Source organism: Physeter macrocephalus, chromosome 21, assembly GCF_002837175.3.
Source record: "Physeter macrocephalus isolate SW-GA chromosome 21, ASM283717v5, whole genome shotgun sequence".
Classification (NCBI taxonomy): Eukaryota; Metazoa; Chordata; class Mammalia; order Artiodactyla; family Physeteridae; genus Physeter; species Physeter macrocephalus.
The window spans coordinates 17,626,265-17,640,121 of record NC_041234.1 but is presented as its reverse complement, the minus strand read 5'-3'; the positions used below and the strand labels follow the sequence as shown (position 1 = coordinate 17,640,121).

Here is a 13,857-nt window from a genome sequence, read left to right as displayed (position 1 = left end):
GGTTTCTTTGACTACAGATCAACTTTGGGGGAATTTACACCTTTACAACCTCCATCCTACCAATCCATGAGCATGGTATATTTCTCCATTTATTTAGGTTTTCCTTAATTCCTCTCATTTATGTAATTTGTGTTCAGAGTTCTTGCACATATTTGATGTTTACTGATGGAATTATTTTTTTAAATATCACTTTAAAATAGTTTATAGAACTATTTTATAATAGTTTATAATTTATATAATAAAGTTTATTATGTAAACAATACAAAGTTTTTATATAAACAATAGTTTATAGAACTATAGAAATACAGTTAAATTTTGGACATTAACATGACATCCAGAAACCTTGTTAAATCCACTTATTAATTGTAAAATATTATTATCTGAGGACTCTTTGAGTTTTCTACATATATGTAGTCTGCAAACAGTAACAACTTCATTCATCCTTTCCAAACCTTATAACTTTTACTTTGTTTTCTTGTTACACTGACTAGTATATTAATTAAAGTAGTGTTTGCTATTATTTATAGATACATTTTAGCAGATCAAGGAAGATTCCTTCTATCCCTAGTTTACCAGGAGGCTTTATATTTTAAAAAATTTTTGCGAGTGTGAGTTAAATTTTCCAACACTTTTTCTGCATTTAATTTTACCCTTCATGTTTTTAATGTGATGAATCACAATAATTGGGTTTCATGTATTAAAATGAACCTTTGCTTGCCCAAATAAAATGAACTTCATTGTGATACATATATTGTTGTTTTAATATAGCACTGCAGTTGGTTTGTTTTGATAATAACTTGTTTAGGGTACAAATCATACTCTTTTTCTTTTAAGTAGCTGCATAATATCCCATTGTGTGATATGATATAATTGCTTCAATGGTTTCCCAATTAAAAGACATTTAGGTGGTTTTTGGTGAATGTCTTCTTAGAAATAAGGCTTTAATTTAAAAACCTTATATATATCCTTATATACTGGTGATTTTATTTCTGTAAGATAGATTCTTAAAGAGGGATTGATGGGCAACAGATTATGTACATTTTAATAGCTATTTTCAGGTTATTTTCTTAAAGTGTATCAGTATTTCACCAGTGTGGTATATGAATGGCTTTTTTTCTCACCCACTTTCCAGAATTGAATGTTATTCCATTCATTTGTTCTTTCCTCTATCTGATGGGTGGGAAATATCTCCTTTTGCCTTTTCCTGATTATGAGAAGGTAGATAACTTTTCAAAGGGTTTATTGGCTATTTTCATGTTCTCTTTTGTGGATTTTCTGTTCAGGTTATTTGTTCATTTTTTAAAAATTGTATTGTTTTTTAAAATCAATTTGTAGAATTTTATTAGAGATATTAAACCTCTGATCAGATGTTTTAATCTCAGTTTATTGTCTTTTTGCTTTATTATAAAGTCTTTGGCTTTATAGAAAATTTTATTTCTCATGTACTTGAAAGTGACAATTTTCTCCTTAAAGTCATTGCAGATTAGTGTTTGGTTTAAGAATGCCCCCATAATTTAAACTGTTATATATTCCTCATTTATTTGGTTTTATTTTGTATATTTGGATCTTTAATCTATCTGGAACTTATTTTTATACAGTTTAAATTACAGCAGTCTAACTTTATGGAAACACCATTATGATATATTCCATTTTTAATGACTAAATTGAAATGTCATATGTAGTGCATTCCCTTTGGCTGGATATGTTTCTGTATTCTATTCTGTTCCATCATTTTGTTTATCTCTGTACCAATTCCTTACTGTTCTGATTAGAGTAGCATAATAATATAAACTATAGTATGCCACAATCTTTGTGATTAAAAAAATTTCTGGACAATTGTTATACTTTTATTCTTTTCTGATTTAGGAGCTATGCTATATCTCTGAATATTTCCCATCTGATGAACTTGTTAGAAAGAGCATTGATATTTCTGAAAAGAATAGGCATTTGGGAAACCTAAGAGGTCTGCCTATAAATAACAACAAAGACAGATTTTCAGTAGGCATAACATCTCAGGCTGATGCCAATTGAGAAATACCAAGTTGAAACTCCATCCTGAGAGCTGCTCTATGTTTAATCTAAGGAAATTCTGGAGCTAAGCCTAACTACCATGTTTTTGTCAACTTAAGTTATACACTGTCATGCAAAAGGCCAATCTGGCAATGGAAAACAGGTATTAAAAATATTATGTTTTTAATCTAAGGCATTATAATGGGAATGGAAGAGGGTTACTGATAAAATTGTCTTGATGAAGGCACCCAATGGGCTCTTTCATCACAATGTTTTTCAGACTTGATTGCCCATTGGAATCACCCGCAAGCTTTTTAAACTCCTGCTGCCCAGGTGAGAGTCCAGAACAATTAATCATCATCTCTGGGGGTGGAAACCAAGCCTTAGTGGTTTGAAAAGTTCCCAGATTCCACTGTCTAGCAATGTTAGAGAACCAGTGCTTTAGAAGAGGGTAGGAATATACTCTGCATGAAAATGCAGAAGAAAACAAGAAAAGAAAATCCTTAGCTGTTGCTAGGCCCCTTGCCAAGCTCTTCTTGTAAAGTTAATTTGTCTTTGGTAGGTGATGGGCAGGATTTGGGGAGCCCAGGACTGGGCTCCTGCCGGAAGAAGTGCAGGATGAATTATATGTGTGTCAGGGTGGGGTCGGGGGGAGGAGTAAGGATACTAACCAAATGAAAGTTGCTTCTGAAATTTTTAGAAAATAAAGTCATATGAGCTGTTTATAGTCCAATCTAATTCTAGCTTCAGTGGTGGGAGGAAGGGATGGAGGAGCCAGTCAGAGTGAATATACACACTGAAAGCAGGGTGGGTAGGTTTGGTGAAATCTCCTAAGAAATATGATTATTCTTAGCCTATATTCCCCATTTCTGGTCAGTGCATTTGAGTCAGGCTACAACCATGGGGTACACACGTGCGAGTGACCCAGACAGCAAAAGCCGGTGACCCTTCTCTTCAGTGTAGTCATCTTATAAGTGGCAATGCTAAATCATTCATGACCTCATGTGCTGCTTTTGGCAAGCGGCTCCCTAATTGCTCCTGTTTTTGCATCGATTCTGCGCAGCGTGGAAAAGCGAGTCTCCAACTTGCTTGTGGATTTATTGACCACCGGGTCCCTCCTCAGCTTTCACCTTCCAGGCCTCGCCCACTCTATTTTGGGGGCAGGAGCTGGGACACAGCACCTGTTTCCTCCTCTCCAAGCATGGGCTGGGCATTTTGACGGCTTCGCCTTTCCACCAAGCCAGGTGTTGGTGCTTCTGTATTTTCCAGCTCACCATCCCTCCCCGCCCCCCTACGCATCCCTATTTCCGTGGCTGAGGGCCCGGGGAGAAGAGAAATCCGCCCTCACACACCAGATCCCCAGCTAGCTACCTGCTCTGGAGGGCACCAGGCGGACCGCGCGGACCCACCTGCCTCCAAAGTTTGGGGCGTGGGGGAGCCGGGGCACGTGGCGTGTAGCTATGGCTCAGCCTGGGGGTCCGGAGCAGCCCCGGGAACATGCCGCTGGGGACGGATTCACCGACGTCATCAGGAGCCGAGCTGGTAGGACCTTGATGCCTTGCTTTTTAGTGTGGGGTCTCGAGCGTTCCGGCTTCTCTCCGCAGAGGCTGTGCCCTGGAAGTTAGTACAGGGTTTTGGAAAGTTGTGGCGCTGAGCGGAGGAGCTGCAGGGGACTGTCACCGCGCCCCCGCGCGCGTGGGGAGGGCGGGGAACCACGCCGGGCGCTTCCGAGGGAGGAGGGGGAGGAGGGGTGCCGCTCTCCGGGAAAGCAGAAACTCAAGTTTTTCTTTCGGGTCAGGTAGATACGGGTGGGCAATTTTTCTTTTTTTTAAGGGCGCCACCGGGTATCGGTTTTATTATGCGATTGAAACGGGTTTTAAAAATATAAAGGAACGAGCAAACCGATTTAAAAGAAATATTGTCCTACGTAGTCTTTCAGGAGGGAGGGATGGGGAGGTGTAGAGAAGGCGTGCCTGGTCAGGGTGTGGCCAAGTGCAGAGTTAAGAAATCTGAGAAGTTTCACCTTGCTTTGTATCTGTGCTGAAGGAAAATGTCAGAGGGGTGACAGGAAGGCTTGCATGCCTGGAGCGTAACTAGGCGAGTTGAAAACCAGTAAAGAAGAAGGAATGAAAAGTCTAAGGGTTTTTTGCAGCGTTACCACAGTGAACTTTCCCCCCTGTGTAAATTTCATTTGTAGAGAATCTTCTAGTGTTTGGTAGCCTGGCCTACATGTGCAAACACTTGTAAACCAGGATAGGTCTTGAAAGCTGTAAATGGAAGCAGCTGTTAAGCTTTGATAAACGATGAAGTTTCAGCTGCTTGAATCTGCTCTTCTCACCCTTGGAAATACACCAAATCGTGGACAGCAGAATAAGGGAACCCTCCCAGATATTTTTACAAACACTGCTGGATGCTGAAGAGGACAGAGGTGTAAAGTCACTGTGCAAATGTATTTCTGACGTAAGGTTAAAGAAAATATCACAGTAGAAAACAAAAAATGAGTAAGAAACACAGGAATTGGGTAAACTACAGATCAGCAGAGTTCAGAAGATGGTAGAGCAGGCTTTCTCTTCACAAGTAGTATTTTGCCTATAAGGCAAAAATGAGTGGTGTCTCTGACAATGCCTTGGAGAAATAGTTGTCTCCAATTTAAAAATCACACTTACCTTCTTCTCTTCCCCATTAATAACCTAACATGCTTCTCTGATTTTAAAGGGAAGAATGGTAAACTTTCTTAAATGGAATGCCCTTCTCATTCAACTTGTAGGATAATAGAATTGTCTTTAAGTAGTCACCCTAAAATAACAATTTGAAAAAGTACATTGGTTACTTTCATACGTTGCTTTAAAATTGCTATTGTTTATACAGTTTATTAGACAGTAACTTGTAGCTATAATCATCTGAAATACGCATAAGGATATCTAGTATAAACCTGTGAGAGTATTATTTTGGGAGAAGTGTGTTAAGGAATAATTCTACAAAGAATTAATTGTCAGTGCATGAGAGAAGGAGAAAAAGATCCACAAATCCTGAAAACTAGGGTTGTGTGAATTTATGTATTGTGGAGATGGCTAGTTTAAATCCATCTCTAAAGGAAATTCAACCTTTCTGTAACTTTGGATTGCATATCAGATACTACTTTGAGTCACTTTTTAAAATGCAGTTATTTACTTTTTTTTTTTTTTTACATTTGTGAACTTAAGCTTTTAGAACTATGAGATGTTCAGGTGGGGTGAATGATAGGTCCAACTGGTTATCTAATTTTAACAGCCTACCTTTATCTTTTTGATAGGTCCTTCTAAGGGTTTAGAGCCCATCCAATAAAATATAATACTTGCTTTGAATATTTTAGTTTCTGTACCTTTATGAAACCAGTGGTTTTGTTTTGTATTATTTTTTAGGTATTGATTTTTAAAAAAATTCTGAAGCATAAGGGGCAGCTGCTATTAATAAGTGCTTTTTGTAGCCAATTGCTATGCGCGGCAAAACATGTGGTGGGATTAACGGTGATGCCAAAAAAAGCAAACCGAAGAACTTGCTACACTGGCAATACCTATGTCTCCCTGCTGCCTCCTCCTTTCTCCCAATTTCTCTCATATATTAGTTTCTAGACCTAGTTTCTAGTTAAATGTCAAGGGAAATTTTACAGTGCCTCAAAGGATATAAAAATAAGCTTTACATAAGATGTTTATATTTTTAGCGGCACTATCGGAGATTGTTTCTTACACAGTTAATAAGTAGAACTTCTAAAAATCGAAGACACAAAGATGATTATAGTAAACATTTGTAATACATGGTCGTACTTCATTAGATCAGTTTTATACAATGGTCTTGGTTCATCATTTGATGAGAAGTCACAACAATGTGGAACTTTGAGTATCACTTATTTTTTCCTATCACGACTGCATATTCTTAACTTGTTTCCACCATGAACTTTGACGTGGTTATGGTTTACATACATTACCTCAATAATCATGAGAAATCCTATGCCTTGGGTGAAAACTGTTACAAAATGAATGGCTAACCCAAAGCAGAACTGTCCCTCTGGTATAAAGTTCAGATATCTTAAAGGTAAAATCTCACCATTTAAAAGCATTTCAGTACAGTATTTACAACTGTCGTTTTTTTGTTTGGATACTCAAATATGGGCATTTGATCTCCTATTGATTGGGTATGCTTTCCTGTAATTAGAAACAGCTCAGTGTAACATAAACAGCTTCATGCTGTTAATTTTTCTAAACCACATGTGAATTTAACTGACTGATTTCTTTTAGGACATTTTTTTGTTGTGTGTGTGGTTTGTATTCATTTGGCCTCTCCTGGCACATCTTTAGATGCTTTATTGGCATAGAATAATACATGAATAATTGAGTAAAGTGTACCTATGGGTTTGTGTCACGAAAGATTTTTTAACCTCTTGAATGCTGAAATAAAATTCAGGCATTGTCTTCAGAATAAAATTAGCTGAGTAGGTTTTGCTTAAAAATAGAAAAATTATTTTTGGTTCGATCTTGGAGTCCACTATAACAAGATATTTCTGGGAATCAATTTTGCATTGATAGAATCCTGTTTTATTCCAAATTGTAACTATAGAAGATTGTTACACCAAAATTTTGATAATTTTTTTTTTGCTTATTTATAGCGGTTACAAAGGGCCTATGGTAAAGAATAATATATATATAAAAGGCCGAATGACTATTTTAAGACACACTTGGCTTATTTCTTTAGTATTTTAACTATCCTTATTAAAAAAAAGAATTCAATGTAAGTGAACTTATTTTTTTCAGTTTGAGCTAATGCTCTTAAATTATACCCTATGCCACTAACAATTAGGTATTCTCAGAACAAACCAAGAATCAAATTAGACAAAGATACTGGGGATTCTACAAGGGAAAAAGTAAGAAATCAGAAGACATTTTGAATAACCATTCTTTCAGAACTGCCAATTATTTCAATTGGAAATATTTTCTTACTGGGCCATTTAATATCTAAAGAATCACTTTGGTAATGAAGCCTGTACTCATCCATCCCAAGAAAACTATATGCTCTTGTGATGCTGAAGGAGTGGGGTAATTCATTGTGCATGTTTGTAGAAGAACTACTTTGGTGCTTAAAACAAAAACAAAAACTTGAGTGTTAAGATTTTGCTTTGCTTTAATATATAAGGATTCGTATCCACAGAGACCTTGCTAAGGAAATTGTAGGGAATACTCTTCATAGATAACAGCCACTAAAGTATATTGTACTATAGTGTAAGTTTTCTTCTCTTTTAGGTAATTGCATATGACAGCAGCCCTATTGTAAAAATAGATAGACCTAAGGACTAGAAGAGTGGAAAAACTTCCCTTTTCATTCTGGATTATAGGCAAAGCCATGCAAATTTATGGGAGCTAAAATATGTTTTCATGCAGGTTATTTAACATTATACCAATGTTGTTTTCAAATCTGTGTACTAAATTTTCTCTGCTGTGATAGTGAATTAAATTCTATTCTTTCCTCCAAGGAGGAAAATTGGAAGTTTTCATATTGAGTTAATAAGTACATTTGTCTTGAGACTGAAAACAACTTCTAAGTTTCCACTTAAAGTTTTTCCTGAAGTTGATAGCTCCTTCCAATTTAATAAATTTAGCCAATTTATCTTTACATGCAGTAATTCTGAGCTCTGTGTTCCTCTCTGTAGAAATTCTGTTCTCTATTATAATGAAATTGAAAGTAACATTGATGAACTCTAATAGTTTTATGAAAATGTAGTTAGTTATTGGGGAAATAGCCAGTGATGTAGTGTAGGTGGTTTGCATTGGCTCATGAGATCTAATTGTATGAATCCCTTCCTATCTGCATTTTCAGTGACATCATTGTTGGTCTCTTGAAACTTCCATGGTGGGGAAAGACTACAGAAACCAGCAAATACTACTAATCAGGGCTTTTTCTTTTGTCCTTTTGAGGGAACCAGTTATTAAATATTCACTAGTACAACACTAGAGCTATGAATAATGAGAGAAATTTAAACTGGAAGACATCCATTATGTTGAGGCCGTGTATCAGTTAGGTATGCGTTCCACTGAAAGTAACAGAATACCCAGCTAACTGTGGTCTTAACAAATTTTACATAACAGGATGTCTGGAGGTAGGCTGCTTCTGGTATAGGCTTGACATCTCAGTCACAACAGGGCTGGTGTGTCTGATTCTCTTGACCTTTTCTTTCTAATTACAAGTTGACAACTACTGTTCAGGTACCACTTGAGTCCAGAAGAAAGGAAAAGAAAGCCACCAGTTACATCTCCTCCAGACTCACTCCAGTGGACTGCTGCTTATACCTCATAGCAAACACTGTGTTCCATGGTCATCCTTAGATGCAAATGATGCTAAGATTGTGCATATTGAGCTTTTATAGCCTCTAATGAATTTTGGTAAAGGGGGAGAAGGGTAAAGGAGTAGAAATAGTGTTAGGGTATCCCGTCATAGGAGCTGGTTTATTTCATTTTCTTCTTACTGCTGGAGCTTTTGTCATAATAGTGCTTAGAGGACCATTTAAACCCCCAGGTGTTCCTGTTTATGCAATCATAAATTTAAGTTAGGTTTTGGTTATGAGCTCTCACGTCTTTATCTCTTAGAACAGGTGAAGCCCATCATAGGGCATGGTCTTGGATTTAATAGCTGTGAATCTGTCCCTAGTTTAGGGACATTAAGTCACCCTTTCATTTCTGTTGTCCCGTGAAACCTGACCTGTCTGATCCCAGGAAACTGGCATGCTATTTTGAGAATGGGCACAGTTTCACTCTGACAGATGACAGCAACTGCAGGCATGCCCAAAGACAAGCATAGTATGTACATTGTGATGGTATAGGGCTATATTTCAGTCTTAGAAAGCTGGCTGGAATGACCACTTTTGAACACCTTCCGTACCTGTTCTGTCATTATAGTAACTGAAAACTGGTCCATCTGAAAAACAACTTTTACTGTAAAATGCCCCCATCTGCCGTGTCCCTCCTGCACACTACCCTGTTCCCATTGCTCCTTTGAGGTAGTACTGAAGATGAGCTATCAATTCTGAATTTGTAATATTTAGGGTAGGAGAGTTCTATTACCATCATGTGTCTGTCCCGAGGAATTGTCTTTCACATGTCAAACCACCACAAAACCTGAGTGGAAAATGGAGAAAGAAAACATATTTTGTGGTTTGAGGATATATGTCAAATATAGTAACTTTACACAAATGTATTTAATTTAAAGAAGTTCTGTCTCAAAAGCAAGTTGTAACAAGGATTACATCCATGGTATGAGTTTGCTAAAGATTAAAGGGGAACTGAATTTTAACTAACATGTGAAAAGACAGGTAGTAGGTTTGATCTGGTGGGGCAGCCACTGGATGTCTATGGTTATGTGTTCTAAGTTAAAGAATATTGGTTAGGCTTTTCAGAAAACTCATAAGCAGGAATTAACATTTGTGCGTGAGATTTGGAAGCAGGAGTAAATCTGATGCTCCTGGCAATAATTTTATATATTGAGCAATGTAACCATGTGGGGAATTTTTTAAAAAATATGAATGCCTAGTTGTTTGGGGGGGGCTGTGGACCTGGGTCCTAAGTCTCCTCCTGGAATTCTGACAAGCTCCCAGTTTTGAGAAGCTCTGGCTTTTGTCTTTGGGTTTTTGTTTTCAACTTGCTTTTGGTTTTTAATCATCACAGGCACCTTCCTAGATTGTTTGCTCTGTAGTGACTGTTGAAGTTAGTTTCCTGTTTTTCCTATGGTGAAAGTACATGAAAGATCAGTGGCAGTTCTCAGTTCACACGCTCTCAATGATTGATACTTACAAAGGTTGTCTATACCCCTACTCTGGATGCTCTGAAAATACCGTGCAATATCTATTGTGATAGAAATCAAAGAGGACCCATGAGTGAGAAGAAAAGTAGAGAATAACCTGAAAATCAGCAATAGCTGCCTGAACTTACCAGACAGTTAATAGCTTGATTAGTTATTCATACCTAAATGAATACCTAAATACCTAAATACCTAAATTCATACCTAAATTCATACCTAAATGAAATAATTTTCAGTTGCATTCTTTCCAACATTCATCTGAGATAACTTACATTGCCCAAATTGGACTTTTGGGTGGGGGCAGGTGGAAGAGGGTTTTTCTTCGATGTAGATGTCACAAACTGGTGCATAAAGGGGGAAATTAAGCCCAAGGCTGTGTTCTTTGAGATGTAGTGTCAAAAACGGAGAAAGGATTCCTTAGAGCATGTACCTCTAATTCTTGAGAGCCCCAATGCTCCTTATTATATTGGAGCAATATATAACACTACTCCTTATTATATTTCTTAACTCCTATTTCCTGCTTGAACCTAGAAGGTGTTTTTTTTTGGTTTCAGCAGCTTTAGAGCTTAAAGCAAAATGTACACACTCTACCTTATTACTATGATGTAGAAGATTTGAAGAGAGAATAAAGCTCTATTATAAAGGGGACTTGATAAAACTTAGGATTCTGATATATCTAGCAAGTTGTAATGCAGTCAAAGAAAATGGATTTTTGTGCATTGTACCTGTAGTTATCACTACACCAAAAAAAAAAAAAAGTGGGGGAATAGCTATTTCTCCTCTTTACCTATTTCTCTCTCTTTTTCTTTTTTTCTCCCTCTCTTAACCTTCTCATTTCCTTCTTAAACCTCATTGTCACTTCTCTCAGAACTGAAGTTAATGCTATCAATACTGGAGTACAATCAAATTGATACGAATAGACTCCTTTGGAATGGCTTCCTTCCTTTGCCACAATTTTGTAGCATTAGGCCCATGGGGAAATCTATTCCAAGTTTCATTATGCCAACTTTCTATTCAATTTTCAGTTAAATTTTGTACACATTTTGGACTGCCTGCATGTTATTTTACAACATAACTGCTATGTTTAAAAATTTTGGCTCATTTAAAATTAGGCTTGTGAATTGATACAAGGACTATCTGATGTGGTTATTAGAAACATCCAGGACAGGCAACAATCATACTTCCTTAGTGCAGTGGTTCGCAAACTTGAGTGTGTATCAAAAGTCTCTGGAAGGCTTAAAACACAGATCAAGGTGCCTGTCCCTCAGAGTTTCTGATTGTAGAGTGGGACTTGAGAATCTACGTTTCTTACAAGTCCCCAAGTGCTACTGATTCTGATGCTCTAAGGACCACACTTTGAGAAACAGTGCTCTATTAAAAAAGTTAGGAAAGAATTAGTGAACCATCACTTGTTGGTAAAAACATGGAGGAATTGGTAGTTCTTTGTTCCAGGAAACAAAGAACAATATAACACTGTTCAGAGCTGTTGAAGGTGGACTTGTTCCTAGTACTCTAAGTCCCAGTAACATTAATATGAGCGATCCCTTAATCCCTTCTGGCTTAACCTCTATCTGTACGTTGAAAGAGAAGGCCAAGGCAATTGACATGACTGAGGACATCTACAGACATGAGTAGTTGTTAATGAACTTAATCATAAATTCTGTATATTCTTGTATGTCTTTTAAATTACTATTAACTCTGATACAACTAATTTCATGTGAAGTGTGTGCATAGTTGATGTCACCAATAAACGTGTGATATACAGATGGCCCATGTTCTTGGTTAAGCTGTTGGTCCATACCAAGTGTTTTCCCTCGCTATTCTGCTTTGCCAGGAGTGCTCCAGAGCCCCCCATCCACCCCCAAGTCCCCCAAACATGCTCTTAACCACTAAAGATAGAAACCACAGAAAGTATTTTTAATAATTCTGAAATTCTTCCAAAGAAATGTCACCAGTCAAAAGTATTTTAATTTTTTGCTACCTACCACAATGTGTCAATTTTTTTTCCTTAAATTCTTCATTAAAGTGTCTTCTCCTTTTGAATTTTAGTAGAGTTTCCTGGCTTGTACTTCATGGAATTACATGGGCCGTTAATACTTTTTGGTGATCAAATAGGTTTGTGACACATGGGGTAAACAAAGTTAATCAATTTCTTAATACCTGATTTCTGAGAAATTTTATCGTGCTTAAATGCATGATAAAACTTGAAGAGAAGGGTGGAGTTTTCCAAACTTATTTTATCATGGACTTTTTTTTTTTTTTTGAGAAACATTTTGTGGATTGTTGCTTCATGGAACTCGGGAAATTGAGTGTAGATGTGAATGAATTAGAATATATCAACCCATTGATCCATTGGTTTATTCAGCTGCTCAGTGTTTTCTCTAAAGGCTATGAGGCCTTAGTCCTTGATTAAGGAAAAAAACCCTAAACTTCCTATTTCTAAGAGGGTCGTTCTGATTTTTTAATAGCATATAATTTTTGTAATGATTATTGACAGTGTTCCATTAAAAAATTGACAGAATATAACTAAAGTAAAAATCACAGAAATAACCCTCATCTAAACTGTTAACATTGTGGCTTGTATGTGCATGCATGTACATACTTACACATATATACATGCACATATGTTTGCAGACACAAGGTATGATTAATATTATATATGTGCATTTTATATAAATGGGATCAGTTGCCTTTACAGATGACATTTAATTAAGTGTGGTAATACAGACATGTGAGTATAAACATAATGTACATACTATTTTGTAATTCTGTAATATTTACAATTATTTTGTACATCAATGTCATACAGACCTATCCTGCATCATTACATTTTCTTTGATAACACTCACTTTAATCGGATGTGGGTGGCATACTAGAATCACGAAGGTGGGATTCAAAAAGGGCTACCCATGCACCCCGAGTCTTTGAAACTACTGTGCGATATATTGTGGGGAGAGTTGGAGGTGAGATCTCACATCCACCCATGAAAAGATGCTTTTTGCAAAATATGTCTTATAAATGTGGTTTCTACCCTGAATTGGTTACATAATTACATGAATCATTTAATTCTTGTTCAAAGTTTCTGTTTCCAAATGACAGACAGACAGGGAGTGAATTGATTGCTGGTCAGTCAGAGTTCCATACAGAAGGAAATAATTAAATAGATCTAAAAGACCATGCAAAATGAAACTTAGTGGATAAGAAGGAATATATGGCATGTGGCTCAGAGAGACATAAAATGAAGGTGGAAAAGTCTAAACTCTGCAATACTTTGAACAAAGGTGTTTAACTGGAGCAAGTATTGACTGAAGGCACTGATGCAGTAGTGCATGAAGAGAACTGATGGAGAGGAGCGCTCCATGGAGGTGTGGCCCTGTAGCTTGTCAAGTGATTTGAACTGGAGAGTATTTTGATCATTACATACGTTTTAATAAGATAGCAATGTGAATTTGACAACTGACCTGCAAATGCGAAATTAAAACCAATTATATAACTAATTGAGATCTTAATCCCGATAGAAAAGATTTAGTAAAAGTATTCTATTATGACATTAGCAATTTATTTAAAAATTAAGAAGCAGACTTGGTAATATTTGCCTCGGCCTAAGTCATATATACCATAAAATACATTAAATTACCAGTTAACATATATTAATCACCTAAAAATCTCTAAATGCATTTTCTGGCAAATTTATGCATGGTGAATTACTGAGGTCATGTAACTAGCATAGGTTTGGGAATGGGCTGGTTTTGAATCTCAAATGGAAATCTCTTAAGAAAGTTTCTAGAATGAACTCCATGAGAAAATACATTATTAATGATAGCTAGTCAAATGTGAGAAATGCTTTTTCATTTCATAGAAATACATGTTTCATAATTGAATAGCTATTATATTCTCTAATATATTAAGTCAATTACAGTTTGCTTCAGAATAATGGTCATATTACAGATATTTCTTAAAGATTTGGATCCAAATTCCAGATATAAAACTCAATTTACTCATTGAATTAAAACAATGGCTATATCT

The 13,857-nt window shown here is 36.5% G+C and overlaps 1 long non-coding RNA gene across 3 annotated transcripts in view; it reads left to right on the top strand.

Moving 5' to 3' along the window:
• The first annotated feature begins 3,038 nt into the window (after positions 1-3,038).
• The window catches only part of LOC114484724 (uncharacterized), a 237,075-nt gene continuing 226,256 nt past the window's right edge, over positions 3,039-13,857 (top strand). Inside the window, exon 1 of one of the 3 annotated variants that reach the window (XR_003677941.2) lies at positions 3,039-3,552. This is a non-coding gene — a long non-coding RNA (uncharacterized lncRNA). The remainder of the gene's footprint in view (positions 3,553-13,857) is intronic. The other 2 variants (XR_003677942.2, XR_003677940.2) reach the window with 2 other exon arrangements.